Below are 22,905 nucleotides of genomic sequence, written 5' to 3'. Positions count from 1 at the left end.
GGGGTGCGAACGGTGCGAGCGCACAAGGCCCCGCGTTTCCGAAGGCCCCGCGCCACTGACTGATTCTGCAAAATAAAAATGGTTTCATTTTTTTTTTGTTTTAATACTGTCGCAAAATCTAGCGACATCGCCATAAAATGGTCATATTTTTAATATACATAGGAAATAAAATATCAATAATCATGTTATTAATATTATCTGAAAGAGCCCGCCAAGAATTCTCCAAAGAACACGGAAAAATATATTTTATTTCAAATATATTTAAAATATCTCTCCTTACAAATCGCTCAGACGTACGATTATATGTTGCCAGCGTTTGCATAGTTATCGTACTCTAAAGGCTGTATATACCACCGACTAGGTTTTCTCGGCCCTTTTTCGCTTTCTACCTTCGAGAGATCGAGTGAATTCGAAATTATTCAAAAAATCGACTTAAATTTTCTTCTGAGAAAATTTTAAGTTAATAATACTGGTTTGACCAAAGCACTTATCCTGCAAAAGAATTCTAAAGCACAGTATATGCCCTGCTGAAGTCATAATTTGAATTTAGTTCTTGTAGACATTTCAAAATTATCTTCTCTTACAAATTCATTTTTTAGGACTTTACAAAGCATATATAATATTTTTGCAAGTTCTGTGATACGCTGGGATATATTAAAAGAGCATGTCAAACATCTTACTCCAAAACCACTGTCAGCAACGAGGTGGGAATGTCGCCTCGAAAGTGTGAAATGTGTGAGATACCAAATACCACAATTTTCTCTAGCTTTGAAATACCTTTACGAACATACCAGTGACATGAAAACGAAATCCGATCAATCGAAAATAAACTTACTTCATTTGAATTTTTATTAAGTTTGGTCATTTGGTATGACATACTAAATGAAGTAAATATTGTGAGCAAGATATTTCAAAATTCAAATATAGATATCGGTACTGCAAATTCCCATTTAAAAGGCCTTTTAAATTTTTTGAACAGTATCGTGAATCGGGATTTAAATCTTCTTTAATAACTGCAAAGGAAATAGCTGAAGAATTACAAGTGACATCTGAATTTAAGAATCAAAGAACTGGACGAAAAACAAAGCAATTTTGTTATGAAGGAACCGATCAGCTTATTTCATCAGGCGAAGAATATTTCAGAATTCAGTATTTTCTAGTCATAATCGATAGTGTGATTATTTCTTTTAAGAAAAGATTCAAAATTTATCACGAACATGAGATCATATGGTTTTTTATATAATTCAGATAATATTCAAAAACTGACTGAAAACGATCTTCTTAAATGTTGCAAAGACTTAAATGCTACCTTGCAAGACGATATTGATTGCATTGATTTATTTAATTAATGAAATCAAAATTTGTCGTCGAGTTTTGCTTTCCAGGATCACAATATTACAAATATTACAATATTTACTGAAAAATAATTTATTTGAACTGCATCCAAATTTTGTTACTGTTCTGAAAATTATATTAACCTTACCAATTACCGTCGCATCTGCAGAAAGATCTTTCTCAAGATTGAAAATAATAAAAAATTACTTGAGATCTAGCATTAGTCAAGAACGATTTACCTCCTTAGCCATTTTATCTATCGAATCCGAAATAGCCAAAAAACTAAATTATGATGATATTATCAACGAATTCGCTCGATTAAGTCGCATACCAAATTGTATTTTATAAGTATATGAAGCAATTATTTTTCTTATTTGATTTATTAAAGATTTTTTTGTGATTTAAATGTTAAGTTTATTAAAATAATTTAATTATTTATCATTTTCATGTAATCCTTACTAAACCAATTTGTGCAATGTAATAAATATCAAAATGCAATAAATTATTTTGTTGTACGAATTTATATCAAGGCCCCGCAAGTCAACTTTGCACCGGGCTCCGCTTTTGTTCGGGCCGGCCCTGAGTGTAGTACCACAGAGTTGATATGTTGCTCTGGGGTTGCTGTTTCCCATATGTAGTACTTGACATTTATCAATGTTAAACTTCATTTGCCACCTTTGCAACCAGAGAAAGTAATACTCTTGATCTGGTTATCAGCATTGATCATTCGTGTATTAAGAATTTGCAGATAAAGGAACCACTAGGTGGCAGTGATCACAGTGTACTGATGTGGGATTTACTTAAAGATTTAATTACCATCAGGGGTAAAGGAAAGGGTTTTTGCTTCCGTAAAGGTGAGTACAGTGGTCTCCGACAGTTTTTAAATTCTGTACAGTGGGATCAACTGACGTTGTTACCAACAGTAAATTCTAAGTGGGAAGCATTCAAGGAATTAATCATAGATGCTACTAAAAGTTTCATACCTATTAAGAAATACTGTTCAAGGTTTAGGCCTAAATGGTTATCTAATGAACTAATGAGACTCGTAACAGAGAAGAAAAATGCATGGGATGCATATAAATTATCAAGCGACTCAGAAACCTATGACAGATATAAGCTAGTCTGTAATCAGTCACAAAGGAGGTTAGGCAGGCGAAGGCAGATTACGAGAAATCCTTGGCAAAAGATGCTAAGAAAAACAGCAAGGATTTCTTTACTTATATAAACTCTAAAAGGAAGGGGATGAATCTGATTGGTCCACTTGACATCGATGGTTCGACTGTTGATGATCCTGCTCAGATAGCAAACAAACTGAATGAGTATTTTGCATCTACATTCACACATGAGGAATTATTAAGGTTTGAAAATGGCAGAAGGTTATCAATTTGTAGCAGGATACTTAATGATTTTCTAATAACTGAAAGCAAAGTGGAGGAGAAATTGTTGAAGTTAAACATAAGAAAAGCACCTGGGGTGGATGGGATCTATCCAGTTATATTGAAGGAGGCGGCAAAGCAACTAAGCAAACCCTTAGCCATAATTATGAGAGCATCATTGGATCCGGGGGAGGTCCCCACAGACTGGAGATGTGCAAATGTATCCCCCATTCACAAAGGGGGATCGAAGGGTGACACGAGTAATTACAGACCAGTTAGTTTAACTTCTGTTCCGGGTAAAATAATGGAGTCACTGGTTAAAGATGCACTGCAGGATCATCTAGACAAGATGATCAAAATGAACAATTCTGCACTGATAACAGAGGGCTAACTGAGACATGGTGACATCCTGTGATAAAGGAAGAAAATTTTCATTAGAGTGAATAATAAGATCTACAGGAGTGAGAGGTAAAGGCAATTCTTATCAAAAGCTGTCTAGAGGAGGCTACGCAGTTACCAGAATCTGATCAATTTCAAGTGGAATTTGAATCTATGCAGTACAAGATGGCCAAACGGTAAAGGAAGGATGATAGTAGGGGTGTGTTAAAGGCTAAACTTCTCAGAGAAGTATGATAAAAATCTGTTAAGACAACTTAAATGGGCAAGCAAGTGTGAATGTCTTGTTATGTGTGAGACTTAAAACTTATATGAACTGGAAATCATAGACTGGCAATGCCCCAAGTATAATCAGATTTTTGAACCAACTAGATGACTTATTTATTTCAACACGACAGAGAACTTCTCACCAAGGATGTGACAGTGCAGAAATTGGTAGCGACTACAGTGTCATAAAGTGATTAGAAGAAAAGGGTAAGGGCTTCAAAATTTTAAAGGGGTGAGGTATTAGCACACAGATATTTCTTGGGCTCTATTAACTAAAGAGAGAACTCCAAGTTTCGGGATATGATTGCACTACAGGAAGTGTTTAAGAGACTTATCCTATTAGCCAATAAATAAATTATTTCAAGGCAAGGCTGTTGTTGTTTAAGGGTTTTAAGACACAAGGGCATCAATGGCCAAGATGTGTCTTTCCAAGCTTTTAATGTAAATCGAACATTTTTTTTAGATTTGTTTATCAAATCTGATTTGCTGAATAAAATTAAACAGTTCATCTAGATTTGCAGCATTGCCTAAGATCTGTTGAAGGGTAAGTGGATTCTGGTTATTGCATGAACTCTGAAAACAAAGGAATCTGGAATTTCTGAATCGGGGGCATACCAAAAGAATGTTTTACTGAAAGCTGAACTTGGCAATGAAAAATCCCCCACACACAGAGTGGGGGATTTTTATTTGCTAATAGATGAAAATGAGTAAGATGAGTATGGCCAATTCTCAGTCTGGCAAGCATTACACTTGTGCTTATTATGTGTGTATTAATAAGCACAAGTGTAACCATATTTGTTACACTTGTGCTTATCCCTAATCCACAAATATGGAACTCACAGAGTTCCATATTTGTGGATTAGGTTTTATTTCCTGTAGTTTATTATTGACTTCATTTTTCCATATCTGAGCCCATTCATTTTCACTAATAATGATTGGACTAAAATCAGTGTGTGGGAGGGACTATCATTGTTCTGTTTGGCAGTTCTGATGCTGACTTAGCTGCAATGTCTGCTTTCTCATTGCCTTCTATTCCGCAGTATCCTGGGATTCAGCAAAGAGTTATTTCAGAGTGTTTCTTTTGACAGAGGTTGATTAGAAAGCCAATTTCTTGTAGGAGAGGATGACGAGAATGTTGTTTACCCTGTATGGTTGAGATAGCACTGAGTGAATCTGAATATATTAGGACAGAGATTGATGACTGTTAACATATTTCATGTAATGCAAGCTGGATAGCATATAGTTCTGCAGAAAGTATGCTGCACTCAATTGGAAGGGATTTTGAGATTACATGCGAAGGGAATACAGCTGCTGCACTTACATGTGGTTGGGACTTAGACCCATCCGTATAGACTATGAGTTTCCCAGTGTGTGTTCCGAAGTATAGTTGGCATGTAACTGTCTGATATTAAGCGGTGTAATGGTATTTTTTGACCACTGAGCGAAGTATAGATCAATGTCTATATCATGTCTATCCCATGGAGGCAAAGGCATATTTTTACTTTCCGCAATTTTATTGAGGTTGATATTCCACTTCTGTATTACTTCTTGAAGACTTATCCCAGCAGGCTTAGGTTCATTGGGCTTGGATTCACAGAGTGATGGCCAAAGAGGATCATTGATGTATACCCAACAGGGGTGAGTTGGAAGGCTTCTTATTTTGGCAGCATATTGGCAGAGTAGGCATTGGCTACTCTTAAGATAAAGTGGAGGGTCATGTGCTTCTACGTACAAGCTCTATACTGGCGAGGTTCTGTAGGCACCTAATGCAGATCGCAGGGCACTGTGTTGGATGGTGTTCAGAGACTGTAAGATGCTGTTTTTAGCTGAAGCATATACTATAGCTCCATAATCTAATCGTGACTGGATTAGAGCACAATATAAATTAAGCATTGACTGCCTATCAGCACCCCAAGAAGTTGAGGATACTGTGCGAAGGATGTTTAATTTATGAAGGCACGTAGTTCACAGGTAGGTTATATGCTTATGAAAATTAAGTCTGGTGTCTAAAATCAAACCCAATAGTCTTATGGAGTTGGTCATTGGTATTTCTCTACCTTTCAGTTTTAATACAAGTTCTGGATGAAGCGATCGTAATTTACAGAAGTGTATTGCCGCTGTTTTCTCTTCGGTTAATTGATAGCCGTTACATTTTGTCCAAGTTTCAATTTTGGTTATTGCTAACTGTAGTTGTCTTTCAATGATAGCCATGTTTGATGATTGACAGGAAATAGCAAGATCATCTGCATACATATAAGTTTCCACTGTAGCTGGGATGTCTCGTGTAATGCTACTGGTACGTAATACAAAAAGTGTGGTACTTAAAATCGATCCCTGAGGTGCTCCTCCTTCTTCTTGCGTGTGAATTTTGGACAGCTCATTCTGGAATCTTACTTGAAAGGTCCTGAGGTGAAGAAAATTCTGAATGAATTTAGACAGGTTACTTCTCAGTCCAAGGTTGTATAATTCTTGGAGGATTCCATATCTCCAGGTTGTGTCGAATGCTTTGGTAATAGCAAAAGTTATCATTACCATGTGATGTTTTTTGACAAAAGCGTTTTGAACGTGAGCTTCGACTTTGACGTGGACATCAGTTGTAGACCTGTTATGGCAGAAACCAAATTTGTGGTGTGTTATAGCATCTTGTTCTTCAATAAACCAGACAAGTCTCCTGTGAACCATCTTTTCTAGTATCTTTCCTAAACAGCTGGTCAATGAATGATATAGGACGATAACTGTTGGGGGAGGATGCATCTTTTCCCGGTTTTGCTATGGCTGCCACTATTGACTGATGCCATGTATCAGGGTAAACATTTTCTTCAAAGATTCTGTTGTAAAATTTTAATAGTGTAGATTTTGAGTTGGAGTTGGGATGGCAAAGCATTATGTAATAAATGCCATCTGGCCCAGCAGAACTATTTTGAGAACTCTGGAGAGCTTCACTGAGTTCAGTAATAGTGAATGGAAGGTTATAGGAATGTGATTGGTTTGTATTGAAGTTAATTTTATATTTTTCTACAGTCATTTTTGTGCGTCTAAATGAAGCTTCATAAGACTGAGAGGATGAAGTGGTGGCGAATGTTTCTGCTAGTGCCTCTGCAATATCAACTGGAGAAGAAATATCCATTCCTTTCCAAGAGAGAATTGGAGCCGAAGTTTGTTGGAGCTTTCCACTGAGGATACAGATCTTTCTCCAGATTATTCTAGGGTCAGTGTTTCTGCAGATGGTAGAAGTGAATCGAATCCATGCATTCTGTTTTGCTTTCCTACGAATTCCCGTGCTTCAGCTTTCAGACGCTTATAATTTATAAGGTTTTCTATTGTAGCATTTCGACAAAAAATGTTCCAAGCTTTATTTTGTTTTCTTTTGGCAAGAAAGCAATCTCTTATCCACCAGCCATTATATCATCATCATCATCATGAACTTGGTCCGGCTTAGGTCTTTTAAGACCTGTTCCATTGTAGCTCTTGGAGGTGGTCTTGATCGACCAACATCTCTCTTGCCTGTAGGTTTAGCAGAGATGGGAGAAATCCCAGGTGCCGTCTGACACGAACATACCTTGCTTGTAGGTTTGTAGTTAAAGGCTAATTTTGGGATCCGGTCTGGGTTCATTCTTTCTATGTGGCTGATCCATTTTTCATGATACCGTTTTATGTCATTTACTATGTTATCTACTTTTAATTTCTCGCGGATATCTAAATTTCTTTGGTGGTCTAGTCTTGTAAAGCCTAATAATGGTCTTAAAAATCTCGTTTGTGCTGCTTCTAGTTTGTGTGCATATTTCTTATTTATGACCCATGTCTCACAGCTGTAGAAGAGGGCTGGTTTTGAAGTGATATTGTGCAGTCATAATTTTGTTTCAGTTATCTTTGTATTTGTTTTCTGAAGTGGCATTTAATCGTTCCATTCATTTTATTATATTTTTGTAGTTTTAGTGTGGATGTCTTTCCCTTCATTTGATATTAAATTTCCCAAATAGGTGAAGTCAGATATTTGTTCTATTATTTTATCATCAATAACAATTTTGACTCTTTGTATGTTTTTCCACATAATCCCATTGATTTTGTTTTTGAGTTGGAGATTTTCATCTCTTACTTTTTACCTATTTTATTAAGTTCATTTGCTGCTATCTGTAGTTCACCTTTGGATTTTGCAATTATAACTTGATCATCAGCATATAATATAGTGTGGATTTTATTCCTGTTGTTCAACTGTATTCCATTGTTAATTGTTTGTTTCCATTCTTTAAGAATTTTATTGATGTAGATATTAAATAAATTTGGTGATAGTCCACATCCTTGTTTCACTCCTTTATTGGTGTTAATTGGGTCTGATAGTTGGCCATTAGAACATTTTATACAGACTTTTCAGTTTTTATAGAGGCTTTGGATCGCTTTCCGGAGTTGGGTTGGGATATTTTCTTCACGTAGAATCTGCCAAAGTTTTTCCCGGTTGACATTGTCATATGCTTTTTCATAATCAATAAAGAGCAGAAATGTTGGTAGATTGAATTCTCTTCTTCTCTCCAAAATTTGTTGTAGTGAGAAAATAGCATCTATTGTGCTTCTCCCTTTTCTGAACCCACATTGTTCTTCTTCTAAGAATTGTTCACTGTATTTATTAAGTTTATTCTTCAGTATATTAGAGTATAGCTTTGCAGCAGTTGACAGCAGTGTTATTCCTCTGTAGTTGTTAGGGTTATTTCTGGAGCCTTTTTTGTGTAAATTGATTACTATTCCTGTTTCCCAATTTTTGGGTATCTGTTGCTTATGCCATATGATGTTAAATAATTTTAGTAGTGCGTTTTTTAGTAAGGTGCCCCCATATTTAAATAGTTCTGCATTCAAATTGTCTATGCCTGGGCTTTTTTGGTTTTTTAAACCAAAAATATAACAATGGAAGAATTCTAGTTCTTCCATTGTTATATTTTTTCCTTCATCTTTGGTTATCACAGATTCATCTTCCAATTTCCTAGTGCCTGGGTTATACCACAGTTTGGAAGTGTTGCTTCCATTCTGCTTTGGAGATGGAGTTGGTTTTTATTTTATCATTTGTGTCTAGTTGTAATTTCTTAAAAATTTTAAAACTTCTTCTCTGTGGGCCCGTGATATCACGTTCTAAAAATTTAACAAATTTATCCCAGTCATCTCAATGACTGGGATAAATTTGTTTGTTTCAATTCTTCATTCCAAGTTCTTAGCCAGTTTTTATTTTTTATAGGTTTATATCCAAGACTTTCTTCAGCAGCTCCCAGAATTGATTTTTTCATGTTTGACCAGATTTCCTCAACATTATCACTTTCATCTGATTTGAGTTTATCTTTCAATCGACTTTCAAACAGGAATTTAGTGCTTTCGTCTTCCAACAAATGTATTTTTAATTTCTTAGTAGTTTTTGTTGGTATTTTCTTCTTTTTATTAAGATAATTTCTTTTTATTTTGAAAGTGCTTTCTACTAGGTAGTGATCACTGTCAATTTCACTGTCTCTGAATACTCTAGTGTCTCTAATTTTGTCATTTAAATTTTCATTAATGATAATATAATCTATTATAGACTTTGTGTTTCTTGCTTCCCATGTGAATTTATGGATATTCTTGTGTCTGAAAAAAGTATTTGTAATTTTAAGTTTATTAAAAATGCAGAAGTCTATCAGGCATCTTCCATTATTGTTGACCACGGGTTCGCCTTCTGATCCTATACATTTGTCTACTGATTGAGCACCAACCCTTGCATTAAAATCTCCTGCTAGTATGAGATACTCGTTTTTGTTAGTTTGGTCTATGATCTGTTGTAATTCGTCATAAAATTCTATGGTTTCATCAATGTTGCCTTCTACTGGTGCATAGATGCCAATGATTGTTATTGTATAAGATAGAATTTTTAGACTTAATTTCAATATTCCTGGGTGATACCAAGAGCAGTCTAATATTTTGTTTTCCAATTCTTTCTTTATTATAACAGCAACTCCCGATGATGCCCACATTTCACTTGGTACGCCGAAGTATATCATTATGAAGTTACCTATTTCTTTGGATCCTTTGTTCTTTTTTGTTTCGGTAATGACTGCTATGTCAATATTTCTATTTTCTAGTTCCATGGTCAATTCATCTAATTTGTGATTTATTCCCCTAACGTTCCAAGTTGCTACTTTTAAGTTCCTTAATCAAAGTCCTATATCTATTGCCTGGGTCGTTACCCTTGAGATCCGTCCAATTTTTTCCCTTGAGCTTATTTCGAGTATTTAGAATGTCCCCCGGATAGGTTACCAGCCTTTTGCGGGGTAATAGTGGTGGGGCTGCCACCTTATAGCCTCTAGACAGGCTTCAGGTACAGCATTTCCTCTGTATGTGATGGGACAGTTATACCGCTGTGACTCGGTCGCCAGAGCCTCATCTGTGGAAACGGGTCAGTTCGCCCCGAGAAGGTGAGGTTGACATTTGGATAGGAGAGGTTATGGAATGCACGTCACCACCCCTTGAACACACCCCCATTATATCTTTGTTTGTTAATATTTGATTTTGGTATTGCAGTGGCAGCAGCTCCAAGTAGCTCTTCTACTATATGCCTAGCGGCATTATTAATAGATGTAGTAAGTATTAGATGACTATCAAATTGGATGGTACTAGAAAACCGTTCCCAGTTTGCTCAGTGGAAATTACACGTAATTCGTTTGTTGGAGGCATAGTTTGTATTTGTCTGTATTTTGCAAATTATGGGAAAGTGATCACTGTTGTGAAGGTTAGTTAATACTGTCCACTCAAAGCTAGGATAAATGGATGAGGAGCATATGGACAGGTCAAGAGCAGAGCTTGATCCTGTGGGCAGGTGGATATATGTGTGTATACCGGTATTCAGCAGGGCTAAGTGATGATTATCGAGTACAGTTTCAATCATCTGCCCTCTCCGATTCATGTTCGCAGAACCCCACAAAGGATGATGAGCATTTAGATCGCCTAGAAGGCATACAGGTTGGGGCAGTTGGTTTAGTAAATCATCAAGTTCTGCAGTGGAACATGAAACGTTTGGTGGAATATAAACAGAGACAATAGTAAATGTAATGCCAAGAACAATGCGAACAGCTACTGCTTCTAGAGTGGTGCAAAGCAGAATAGATTTAGATGGTACGTTTCTACGAACTAGAATTGCTACCCCTCCTCTTGCTGGAGATTCAGAACATCTGTCCCGTCTGTATAGTGTATATCTTGAGAAGTGGGGAGTATAACTTGATGATGTTTCCTGTAGACAAATGCTCGCAGGATCATGCTAGTGTATTAAATATCTTAATTCATCAAAATTGCTTCTTAGGCCTCTACAATTCCATTGAATGATTTTCTGCATTAATTGGGCTTAGGTTAGGTAGATTGGTCCGATTGTTTTGTTTTCCCTTGATCCTGTGTATGTTTTTCACATTAAACTGGACGAGTGATATCCATCTCGTCATCAACATGTAGCTGGAAAGCTGCATCTTCATTATCTGACTTCTCATCAATTTCCATAGTTCGATCAGTAGGTTTATTCTGAGTAAAGTGGACATCTTTCTCCTTTGTTATCGTTCCTGACTTGAGGGCATTGTCTTGTTGTGGTTTCGATGGCTTTGTATTAGTAGAATTTGATGTACTTATGGTCTTTGCCGCTGTCAGTGTCTCACCATCCTTCAGGATGGTTCTGGCCCATTGGACAAGAGGTAATTTAGGAGGAATTGTAATATAAGTCTGTGCTGAAACCTCTTTAGTGTTTTTAACTGCATTAGAGTATGATTTGGAAGGTATCACATTTAATATCTGTTTTCATGCTTCTTGGTATGAGACATTTCTCTCTATCTTGTACTTCAATATTTTTTTACCCATCTTCCATGATTCACAAGTTCTTGAACATGCAGGGTGAGCACCCTGGCAGCTGGGACACTTTGGTGTTGCTGCTGTGCATTCAGTTTGGGAGTGGTCCGGAGAGCCACATGAGAGGCAAATGGACTTTCCTTGACATGCTGTTTGAGAATGACCATACTTCTGGCATTTAAAGCATCTAAGTGGATTCAGAATGTATGGTCGGATCTTACAGGAAAGGTAGCCAGCTTTAACTGATGCAGAAAGATTTGGAGTGTTAAAGGTAAGGATTACATTTCTTGTGGGTGTGAGAACACCATCTTGTTTAGTCATAATTCTTTTAGCACTAATGACACGTGCACTAAGTTTTCAGCAATTTCATCCTCGGTAACATTGAGGGGCCATTCTGAAATGACCCTTTTTGAGGTGTTTAATGTTCTATGCGGGGTTACAGAAATGGGAAGGCCTTCAAAGGTCGTTTGCTTCAGGAGCTGCCTAGAATGAGTAGGATTAGATGTTTCTATGAGGAGATCTCCTGAGCGAAGTCGTTTGACTATTTTTGGAGTGCCTGCTATAGCCTCTATACTTTTCTGAACAAAAATGGATATAAGCTGCTAAGAGGTTTTGTAGACAAAGAATGTAAAATTAGGAAAGCAGGCAGATCAAGTGAAGAATCATCTTTTTTGATTTTTTTTGCTTGAGATGACTCATGTTCACGTGAGCATATAGGCTCTACAGTCGGTGATATCAAGGGATCCATGTTTGCTCCTTTTTGCCCTGAGTACTGAATTTATACTCAGGTTACCAGCCCCACCACACAGGCAGGAGCGGTGCCACCAGTGACCAAGCGATAAGAAGTTAGTGGTTACTGTGTTGAAGTTAGTTATATAAATACAAAAGAAAGGTGTATTTCCTTTTTTGATATAAAGCTTGCCTCTTTTATTTAGAAGGAGCCAAAAATAAATAACTTTGAAAGAAAAGACTAGAATTCTCTTAAACTACTCATTTATAGAAAGGACGCTTTCAAATCACTAGATCACTTCTCTTGGCACTCGGGGCCTATTATTATTATTATTAGCCATATGGTGCAAGGAAGCCTGAGGCTTATGCTGCACCAGCTAAAAAAAATTTCTGGGTTACCCTGTGTGTGTGTGTGTGTGTGTGTGTGTGTGTGTGTGTGTGTGTGTGTGTGTGTGTGTGTGTGTGTGTGTAAGAGAGAGAGAGAAGTAGAAGGAAATCACCAAGAAAGAGAAGAATGATGATATCCAGCTGAGGACCCTGGGTGTGCCAAGCCCATACTCACCAGATGCGAGCCCCTGGGTATAAATTTCAAGGCAAAAGAAAGACAAGAAAAGAGATAACACGAGAGCTAAATGATTTAACTGGGAAAAAGAAAAAAGCAATGAATATTTGCAGACTATCATGAGACACATACATGTAAAAACTGTAATAGATTCATAGAAACCCAGACAAGGTGAGAGTGTGATAAAGAAATTCAGACTGGCAACTAGTATTTCACATATTAATTGAGCAACTGCCAGGTCTTTGTTTCATGATCACCGTCTATAACTTGCAAACTTTGGCACAACAATCAACAATATACAGTACAATGGACTCAGTATGGATGCTAAACTATCAACAGCATTATATACAGAATGAATCCTATTGGCTGAAGGAACATGACAAAGAATACTAGTACAATCACTAGTATTCTTTGTCATGTTTAGCTTTCATTAGGACAGTGTGAATATTAAAATTAACAGGAGAGTATTTGGCAGTTAGTTTCTTAATAATATCAATAGAGAAAACGTTAATCTTTTTTATTTTATCAGGGAAAAAAATAAGTAAGGTTGTTCATTCATAAAACATTATATGGCTTATTATCATATGGAGTTTGTCTCATGTACAGTTGTTGCAAGTTGGATGTTTATTGGGGAGCAACCAGTAATTAAACATTTCTTGTGCTTTTTTGATTTATGTTACTTTTCATAATAGTTAATATATCATTGAAGATTAATTTAACATACAGATAAAAGTTAATCATGTAAAGAAATTTAAAAGCTTTTAATAATTTTTGTAGTTAAATTATAAATGGGCCATCCCATTTATAGATATATGGAGGTCATAAGTCCCACTGTATAAGGCAATTGTAAGACCACATTTGGAATACTGTATTCAAGTATGGAGAACTCATATGATAAAAGACACTGAGCTTATTGAAATGATCCAAAGATGGGCAACTTGCATGGCGAGATCAGCAAAAGGGCAATCATATGAGGAAAGACTCTGTCTATGTGGGTTGCAGAGCTTGGCAACCAGGAACCATAGAGGTGACCTGACTGAAGTTTATAAAGCTCTGAGAAAGGCTAGTAAAATGAATGAACGAAGAATTTTCAGAACTCGTGAGAATAAATTCAAATTAGAGAGGAAGAAGTTTAGACTAGATCATAAGAAGTTTTCTTTTAGCCAGCAAGTCATTGACTGCTGGAACAGGTTGCCTTCACAGGCAGTTGAGGCTGACAGGTTGAATAAATTCAAAGGTCAACTGAATTGTTTCCTACGTGAGGAGGGAAGCAAGCGATTTGTATTTTATTATCTACTCGTTTTTCTTTTTTTTTCCTGGCCAGTGCAGCAAAAGCCTGTGGCTTCTTGACCTGTATGGATATTACTATCCAATAACAGCATGAGGTTGATTGATATTAGGTAGTTTGGGAAGGTGGTATTAATGAATTTAATGCTAACAAGCAAAGTAAGCACCAGTACTTTCAGCTAATCATGTAACATGAATTTATTGCATAATGGCTGTTCAAAAACACTATTTTTTTTTAATATATTCTTCCCCACTCCACCTGGCAACTTTTGGCAGTGGCACTAGATCTTAAATTTACAAGACCTATTTATGAGAAATACAACAGTACACACCAATGTAATATAATAACTGACAGAATGATTTATTAAAATAAAATAAAAATACAAATATATATACACATACTTAATATAAATCTATATATACTGATAAAAATAAACTGAGATTAAAATCATTAAAATTTCAAAGTAAAACACTAAAAAGGAAGATGATTCCATGATCTTGGTTGTAAATACCAAGCTGTGATCCTGCTGTGGTATTTAGTATTAGTATCAGTAATGGCAAATGATGTAGCAAATAACAAAAAGATGTTTTATTTTATGTGAAAACATCCTTGGCTTGGAAGAGGTCAAAGGGTTTTAGGAATGAAAAGAATCCAAACACGTTTGACATTTTAAATATATATTTTTTTTTTCGACAGTGTCATCAATTTGAGATTGCAATACATGTTCAATAGGCAATTTACTTACAATGAGTTTGATAGCTAAAATATGATACATACACTTGGGATTCTAAGCAGTGGAAATTAGAGTTTGATATTACCAGAAGCTTTTGTAGTACAAACTGATACAAGCTGATTTATTATAGCTATTGTTGCATTCATACCGTTTTCCATAGGTTCTTTAGGAGCATTATTAAGCCACAAAAGAATGTGAGCACGTGGACTGACATGATGTTGAAATTCAATCAGTTTAAAATAGTTGACAAAGTAATATTGTCAAAATGGACTGAAGTGATATTCGATCCGTTTCAAATATTACGTTTCAAAACATAATATTGTCGAAATGGACTGAAACACTTAGACTGAAGTAAAGTTAAAATACAATCTACAAGTTTATTAAAATGAATCACACATGTTATGGCATCTTCATTAACTAATGTTGCCTTTTCTACAAAATAAAGAGCTTCTGCTTGCTCGTCAGGGATATCCAAACCATCATGTTTTAATTTATATAAAATTTTTAGCAATTTAAGCCAACCAATTTTGTTTGCACTCAAAGTTAAGAAGAACGTAGGTTTACTCAATTGTCTGATCATCGTAAACAGATCTCTTTTACATTGTGTCCAGTAATAAGTTAAATTAGGAATCGATTTCAAAAACGCTAAATTGTTTTCAATGCAGTTATTGATGTATTCTCGAAATTGGATATGCTCTTTGGTGAGCCTAGTATCTTTTCCGATGTATTTAAAAGAAACTGTTAACGAACCTGGAGTTCATAGTCTCATTATTTTCATGGCTATATAAAAAAATAAGGTGTCACTCCACGAAGTTTACTCAATGCCAGCATAAACAGTGTAACTTTTAAATTACCTGTAAACTCTCAATAGTGACCAAGGTAAATGCTGGGAAAGGAAAATTCTTCAGCATATTCATCAAAAAGTAAACTTTGGGGAACACTTTGTTCGCTTTTTGGAAAATTTCATTTGCCAGGAGCTATTTGTAAATATTTGTCATCGCTCCACAGAGTTTATTGTTGAATGACTAAACTTCATTCAACAGGTATAGGTTCACTCATTTCATCATGTGTAGGAGCACCATCGTGTTCCACGTCTTCTTCGAAGAATGCTTTGTCAATCTCCATATCATACAGACGATACAAAGGAGTCGTAAGTAGATATTTTAACCAAACCCTTACATCTTGTTTACGAACCAAGCCCATTAAATAACTCAATTTACGAATTTTCTTATGTTTGATATGAACGTTAACGCAATAATCGTCATCTATACTCCGAGACAAATGATTGATCATCAAATTAACATTTACAGGAATATTTAAATTTTGTCTGAAATTTTGCCTTAGTCTTCTAATTTGCATGTTTCAGCAAATTTGTCTGAAACCAGCCTTAGTCTTCTAATTTGCATGAATGGTATACGAGGAGAAACGAGGCGCTTGGTCACTAAATCCAATCAAGGCAGATGAGGAGGAATAGCAGGATAAACAAAACCGTTGCTTTTCGAAAATGTTGGAATGGAATCATTTTTGAGAGAGAGGCTCAACATGTATTATGAGCCTTCATAGTTGTTACGTCTGCAGTTTGTGTTTCTAAGAGAAGCAACAGATAACATCCTGGAGTGCACAATTTTACGTCATTCTCATACTATAATCGATCACAGATATCATAAACAGCTCCAAATGTATTTTTCAGAAATTGTTGTTCAAATTCTTTATAGGAGTTACAGTCATGTTCAATGTTATTGTAAATGATTTCATGCTCAACTACAGTTGAAACCTGCAGAGGGTCTACGACAGGCGATTGAGCTGAAATATAATTTTATTTCCTTTTGGTTGATGCAATCGAAGCTGGTTGTTGAAGTATATTCTGTCTAGCCGGTTCAGGAATCAACTGAAAATCCTCAGATAATTCATTTGAACTCAAATCTTCAGGAAGGTCCTGAATATAATTTTGTGACATTAACGGTCCAGCTTCTTGATGAGAATTCAAAGCAGAGGTTGATGTTGAATCAAAATCTTGAGAAGCAGATTTTATTAAACTCTGCATTTTTTTTTTTCAAAATACTCTGAACTAGGTTGTTAACTGAAATTAGATTTGATATTTTTTTAATTCAATAGTTAGCAAAATCCATTTGTAGAATAGTATGACGTCATAATCAAAAACTACTTCAAGAAGTGATTGTTTCATCGTTGCATTCTTAAATCAAAACCATTTAATTTTTGAAAGAGTTTAATTGAACAGCTAGAACCGAAGTTATGAACAATGTAATGTTTTAGCTCATGCCCGCTACTTACTTATGCTACTAGAAGGTTGATGTTGATCAAAATCTTGAGCAGCAGATTTCATCAGACTGCATTTTTTTTCGTTCTCTTTTGTTTTTGAACTCGTTCTTTTATCGACAAGAGAGGCTTCTTCGGTAGCTCTGAAGCTTTTATTCTTGCATAATATTACTACCCGCTACTTACTCTACCGAATCAAAGTTAGTGACTGAGTTAGCATCATTTAGGAAGTGACATCATTTGTGTCGTTTCCGTCTCTTGGTTTGAAGGATGTAACGTTTTATTCTCGAGCCTGCTCAGGGCTGGATTTCCCATTAGTCACCAAAGGCACAATGCCTAAGAAATTTTTAGGGCCTACGAAGGAAGAGAGAAAAAAAAAAAAAAACTAATCAACAGCCCTCTTTTCACCGTAACTAACGAAACTCGAGCTGAGAAAATGTGCGCAATCCACTCTAGGAGCTTCAATTCAATACACATATTCTATCTAGTGACTGTTCTCGAAACTAGAAGAATCGGAGTGATGGCGCTCTGTCAATTGAGGTGGTTTATCATTTATTATAGTTGAAACTTACGAGAAACTTAGGCAGATTACAAGAAATCTTTGGCAAAGGATGCTAAAAAAAACAGCAAAGAGTTCTTTACCTATGTAAACTCTAGAAGGAAAGGGATGAATCAGATTGGTCCACTGGATATTGATGGTTCAACTGTTGATGATCCTGCTCAGGTGGCTAACAAACTAAATGAGTATTTTGCATCTACATTCACACATGAGGAGTTATTCAGGGAGGAGAATGCCAGAGGTGAATTAAACTCTGGCAGTGAGCTACATGATTTTGTAATAACTGAGAGCAAAGAGGAGGAGAAATTGTTGAAGTTAAACATAAGAAAGGCACCTTGGGTGGATGGAATCTATCCAGTTATATTAAAGGAGGCGGCAAAGGAAGTAAGCAAACCCTTAGCCATAATAAGAGAGCATCCTTGGACTCAGGGGAGGTCCCCACAAACTAGAGACATGTGCAATTGTATCCCCAATTCACAAAGGGAGATCGAAGGGTGACATGACTAATTACAGACCAGTAAGTTTAACTTCTGTTCCGGGTAAAATAATGGATTCACTGGTTAAAGATGCATTGTAGGATCATCTAGACAGGACTGCAGCAATAATTCAGACAGAGCATGCGTTTGTTAAGGGAAAGTCTTGTCTGACAAATGTGATTGGATATTATGATGTGGTTACAAAGGAACTGGATGCAAAAAATAATTTTGATATTGTATACTTGGGTTTCAGGAAAGCTTTTGACAGTGTTACACATGAAAGACTACTGTACAAATTGGAGCGGAATGGTATTAAGGTTAAGTTGCTACAATGGATAAAAGGATGGTTGAGTGAGAGAAGACAGAGGGTGGTAATCAATGGACGCTGCTCTTCGTGGACTAATGTTATTAGTGGAGTCCCACAGGATTCGGTTTTGGGTCCACTGTTGTTTTGTATATTTATCATTGATATTGATGAAGGTATATCAGGCTTAGTGTCAAAGTTTGAAGATGATGCAAAGGTTGGCAGGGTTGTTAATGACAGTAATGGCAGTGTGCTACTGCAACAGGATCTAGAAAATTTGGGAAGATGGGCTAAGAAGTGGCAACGTGCACAACATTGACAAATGCAAAGTACTGCATATGGGTAGAACTAACCCCAGAGGAACGTACCAACTGTGTGGTACTACACTTAGGGTGAAAAAGACCTGGGAATAATTGTGCAGTCAGATATGAAGTTTTCTGAGCAATGCAGACAGGCTGACAGAGCAAGTGATGGGGTTTTGTCAATGATATACAGGAATTTTGCTAGCAGGGAAAAGGAGGTGATTGTCCCTCTGTATAAGGCAATGGTCAGGCCATGCCTTGAGTACTGCGTACAGGTCTGGAGGCCTCATTTTAGGAAGAGTGCAGATTTGCTTGAGCATGTACAGAGAAAGGCAACAAGATTGGTGAGGGGAATGAAGGGATCCTCTTACCAAGAGAGGCTTAAATTCTGCAAATTGCAGCCGCTGGAGACTAGGCACCTGTGAGATGATCTGATTGAGGTGTATAAGGCCTTGAATGGGTTGAGCATGCTGAATTCTGATGGGATTCTTCCACTTGTTCAGATTATGAACTTAAGTGGGCATAAATTCAAATTGAGGAAAGACAGCTGTAGAATAGATATGTGAAAATTTGCCATTAGCCAGCGGGTGGTTAATTGCTGGAACAAACTTCCATCTGTCGTTGCAGAAGTTGATAGGTTAAATAAATTTAAGGAGTAACTGGACAAACATTTAGAGAGAATGGTTGTGTGAATTTTTTTTTATTATTATTTTTTTTGACTTATGCTACATAAGCTCATACGCTTGCTTTCTTGCATCACATGCCACAATTACTGCTACTACTACTAGAGTCACGTTAACTGACATGATTCGCAGTCAAAGTCTTAAAATAGATGTAGGTAAAAACATTTATTCCCCTCCCAGCACATTTCAAAATAAAAGTGCCTATGAACGCCAAAATCCAGCCGAGCCTGCTACTCACTCTACCGAATCAATATTAGTGACTGAGTAGAAAGTGACGTCATTCGCATCATTTCATTAAGAAAATGTCGTTACCTATTGGTTTTGCTTCAGTCCGAAAATGTAGCAGGTGCAGCCATAGATGTTTTCACATAAAAAACCTTCCCATTTCACCTATACATCCTCTCCAACAGTTTATCATTCTCCCTTGAATTTATTCAAGCTATCCACATCCACAACATCAAATGGAAGTTTGTTCCAGCATTCAACCACATGCTAGCTAAAGGAAAACTTCTGCACATCTATTCTGCAACCATTCTGCCTCAATTTGAATTTATAATCCATTCAAAGCCTTCAACACCTCAATCAGATCATCTTGCAGGTGCTTAGTCTCCAGATATTGCAATTTGCAGAACTGAACCCTTTCTTCATAAGAGCACCACAATTCACCAAATCTTATTGCCCTACTCTGTGCCTGATCCAGCAGCTCTACATCCTTCTTAAAATGAGGCCTCCAGATCTGTATGCAGTACTCAAGGTGTGGCCTGACTACTGCCTTACACAATGGGATAATCACCTCCTTATCCCTACTAGCAAAATTCCTGTGTATCACTCACAAAACCCCATGAGCTATCCTGGCAGCCTGTCTGCACTGTCAGAAAACTTCATATCTGACAACAAAATTACCCCCAGGTTCTTTTCATTTTCCACTACCCTGAGCATAGTACCACACAGTTGGTTCACTAATCTGGGATTACTGTTACCCATATGCAGTACTTTTCATTTGTCAATGTTAAACCTCAACTGCCATTTCTCAGTCCAAATGCTTAATTTTTCTCGACCTTGCTGCAGTATCATACTATCATTAACCACCCTGCCAACCTTCATATCATCTGCAAGGATGGACATTCAGTAAATTTCACTATTCAAAAGAAGCTGGCCACTTTTGAAAGCTCCAGTGCATATTAGTGTTTCACTTTGAAATTTTAATGTTTTTTTTTGCCCTGTTTTTATTCTTTTAAACAGTGTGTATGTGCATATCAGATTTCATTTTATATTATTTTAAGTATATATTTCTTTAAAACAGTTTACATTTATTTTAATACACCTTCTGTCATTTACTTTGCAATTCTTGAGGCTTATTTGAAGAAGCCAGCAGGTAGTTGATTGGTGGAACAGACTCCCATCTTTTGTTGTGGAAGTTGATAGCCTTAATAAATTTAAGGCTGAGATGGACAGGTATTTGGAACGAATGGAGGGGTGAAATCAGAGCTTTTTTTTTTTTTTTTTTTGGCTGATGCTGCATAAGCTTGCTTTCTTGCATCGTGCCTCTACTAATGCTAATCTCAGTTGAACACGTACTTTGAAATCATCGTTACAAGTGTTTGATCCAGGAAGAAAGAAAAGAGGAGCTAGTTTGCTGTAAAATATATGACAATCTCTAAGAAGCATCTATCGGAAGAGTTACAGAGGGAACAAGGTCCCAGGTGTAGATGGTATGTATGTGTACAGCAAAATAATAATGCCAATACACATACATATATGTGTCGATTAAACTCCACTTAGGTGTTTAAATAACAGTTTGCGTCTATTCATGGTTGTAAAATTAAAATTATTTTAGCAAAATTCAGAATTGCATGCTGTAGGCAAATTATTACCTGTTGCTATATAATAAAACATCAGTTGCTAAAACAAGACCTAAAATAATTCATTCACACTGCTTATGTAGAAATCAATAGACATAATCAATAAAAATGGATGACTGTTGTTGGGCATAAAGTTAAACAATATCAATTAACTAGCAACAAATTACAATTTACAACCAAATGCACATGAGCTTTGCACAATTTTCTTCAAATTGACAAAGGTTTCTGGGAGTGTTCTATATATATATATTTTTTAAGCATTTTAATTTTAAAAAATTGAAAGAAGAAGGGACATGTAAAAGAACTACAGCTTTCTCACTTGGCAAATACATGCAAAAAAGTTATTAGAGAAAACTTAATGTTAGAAGAATGATTATCAATTTTAGACTTGTTATACTTAATAAAGCAGTGTTGACTGCATTAGTTAATTTACGCTAATGTGAATAAACAGTTATCCAACTCCAATATAAATGTTTATACCTTTGGAATATGTCATCCATACCACGATATCGCACCTGAAAATACTAGCAAACTGTAAAATGATGTTGCAGTACACAAATTAAGGTCATACCTACGTGAATTTTCAAAAGTCAAACGCTCTCAATCTTCAAAAAATATAATTGGACGTCCTACTGCAGCTCCACATTTCATACACAGGTGAAGGTGAATACAAGTAAAATTCAATATGAATACATTTAAAAACATAATGAACAAAATCAAGCCTGCCTTTATCAATACTTACCGTTAATTGGTAATACTGCTTTTAAAGTAAAATGCATGAGATAACTCAAGTCAGCAGATAAACAAGGGATTACTTGCTTTATTTTAACCGTTTCTATTACCAACTCAAGGTTTCTAGACTGTCAACATAACACGTCCTTCCGTGGCCGGAACTCAATCCGTATACATTCAGATGGGAAGAAATCTTATCTCTTATTATAGATAAAGTCGACAATCCGTCAACATAAGAACACTTTAGGATCTGGTATGAAAATCCTTTGTCGGTCCCAAGATCCCAGATAAAGCTGTCTTTTGCACACATCACTCTTTTTGCGCCCAGCACAGTCAATGCAGGTCACTAGAAACCGATAATGCAAACTACTAACCATCGAGTCCAGTACAACTGATGGAGAGCTCTGCACTCGCACCCTGTTTAGTGTCTTGTGCAATACAACACTTCGTAGTTTCAATTATACTGTTTACGTAAGATTCAATGATGTAGTCATTATTTCGATCCGATTCCTAATTACTGTACCAATTCGTAAACGCTTGTAATGCTTCTTTACGATCACGTCTTGACAACAACCGGTGACCATACACACAAAACGGAAACGGAAGTGGAATGTCACTAATGGAAGACCAACTTGGATGAGTTTGTCATATACCGATTGAGAAATTGGAGTTCTTAAAAGTAATGTATTGCAACAAAAGTTATTTGCACAAATATATAATTTAACGTAGCATCTCTTTCTTTTTTTAAGAAGTTTGACATAAGTGTTCTTTTTTTAATTATGTAAAAGACAACTAGATTTTAATTCAGTGAGTAATACATATAAAATCATTTATATATGAGTTTACATCGAATAAAAAAAACTAATAATAAAATAAATCTCCAAAAAAAGAATGGTTTCCGTAATAGATTCTCGAAACCGGCAGTTCATATTGCATAAACTCTGTGACCAACCCGATCTCCCTTTATATTTAATAAATAAATTTTTTAAAATTTTCGCCAATCCCCAAACGGTATGTCTACTTAGCGATTTGTAGATACCAATTTGAGAAAGTCTGAGCTAATTTTTTCGTTCATTAATAAAATTGAGAAATTCGAAAGGGTAGGGTGGGGATATCAGTACTGTTTTGGCAATAGAACTAACATCTTATTTTGACCAACATCAATATTGAGGGCCACCTCAATCAGTG

The 22,905-nt window shown here is 36.1% G+C and overlaps 1 protein-coding gene across 2 annotated transcripts in view; it reads right to left on the bottom strand.

Moving 5' to 3' along the window:
* The window catches only part of LOC150082151 (proton-coupled zinc antiporter SLC30A1-like), a 145,162-nt gene extending 123,204 nt beyond the window's left edge, over window positions 1-21,958 (bottom strand). For both annotated transcript variants that reach the window (XM_090380013.1, XM_090380014.1), the window contains exon 1: window positions 21,728-21,958. The gene's annotated coding sequence lies outside the window, so the exon portion shown is untranslated. The remainder of the gene's footprint in view (window positions 1-21,727) is intronic.
* Window positions 21,959-22,905: the final 947 nt, after the last annotated feature.

The sequence above is a fragment of the Mastigoproctus giganteus genome, chromosome 8, assembly GCF_048544385.1.
Source record: "Mastigoproctus giganteus isolate SK-2022 chromosome 8, ASM4854438v1, whole genome shotgun sequence".
Lineage (NCBI taxonomy): Eukaryota > Metazoa > Arthropoda > Arachnida > Uropygi > Thelyphonidae > Mastigoproctus > Mastigoproctus giganteus.
This window is presented reverse-complemented; position numbering and strand designations above follow the sequence as displayed.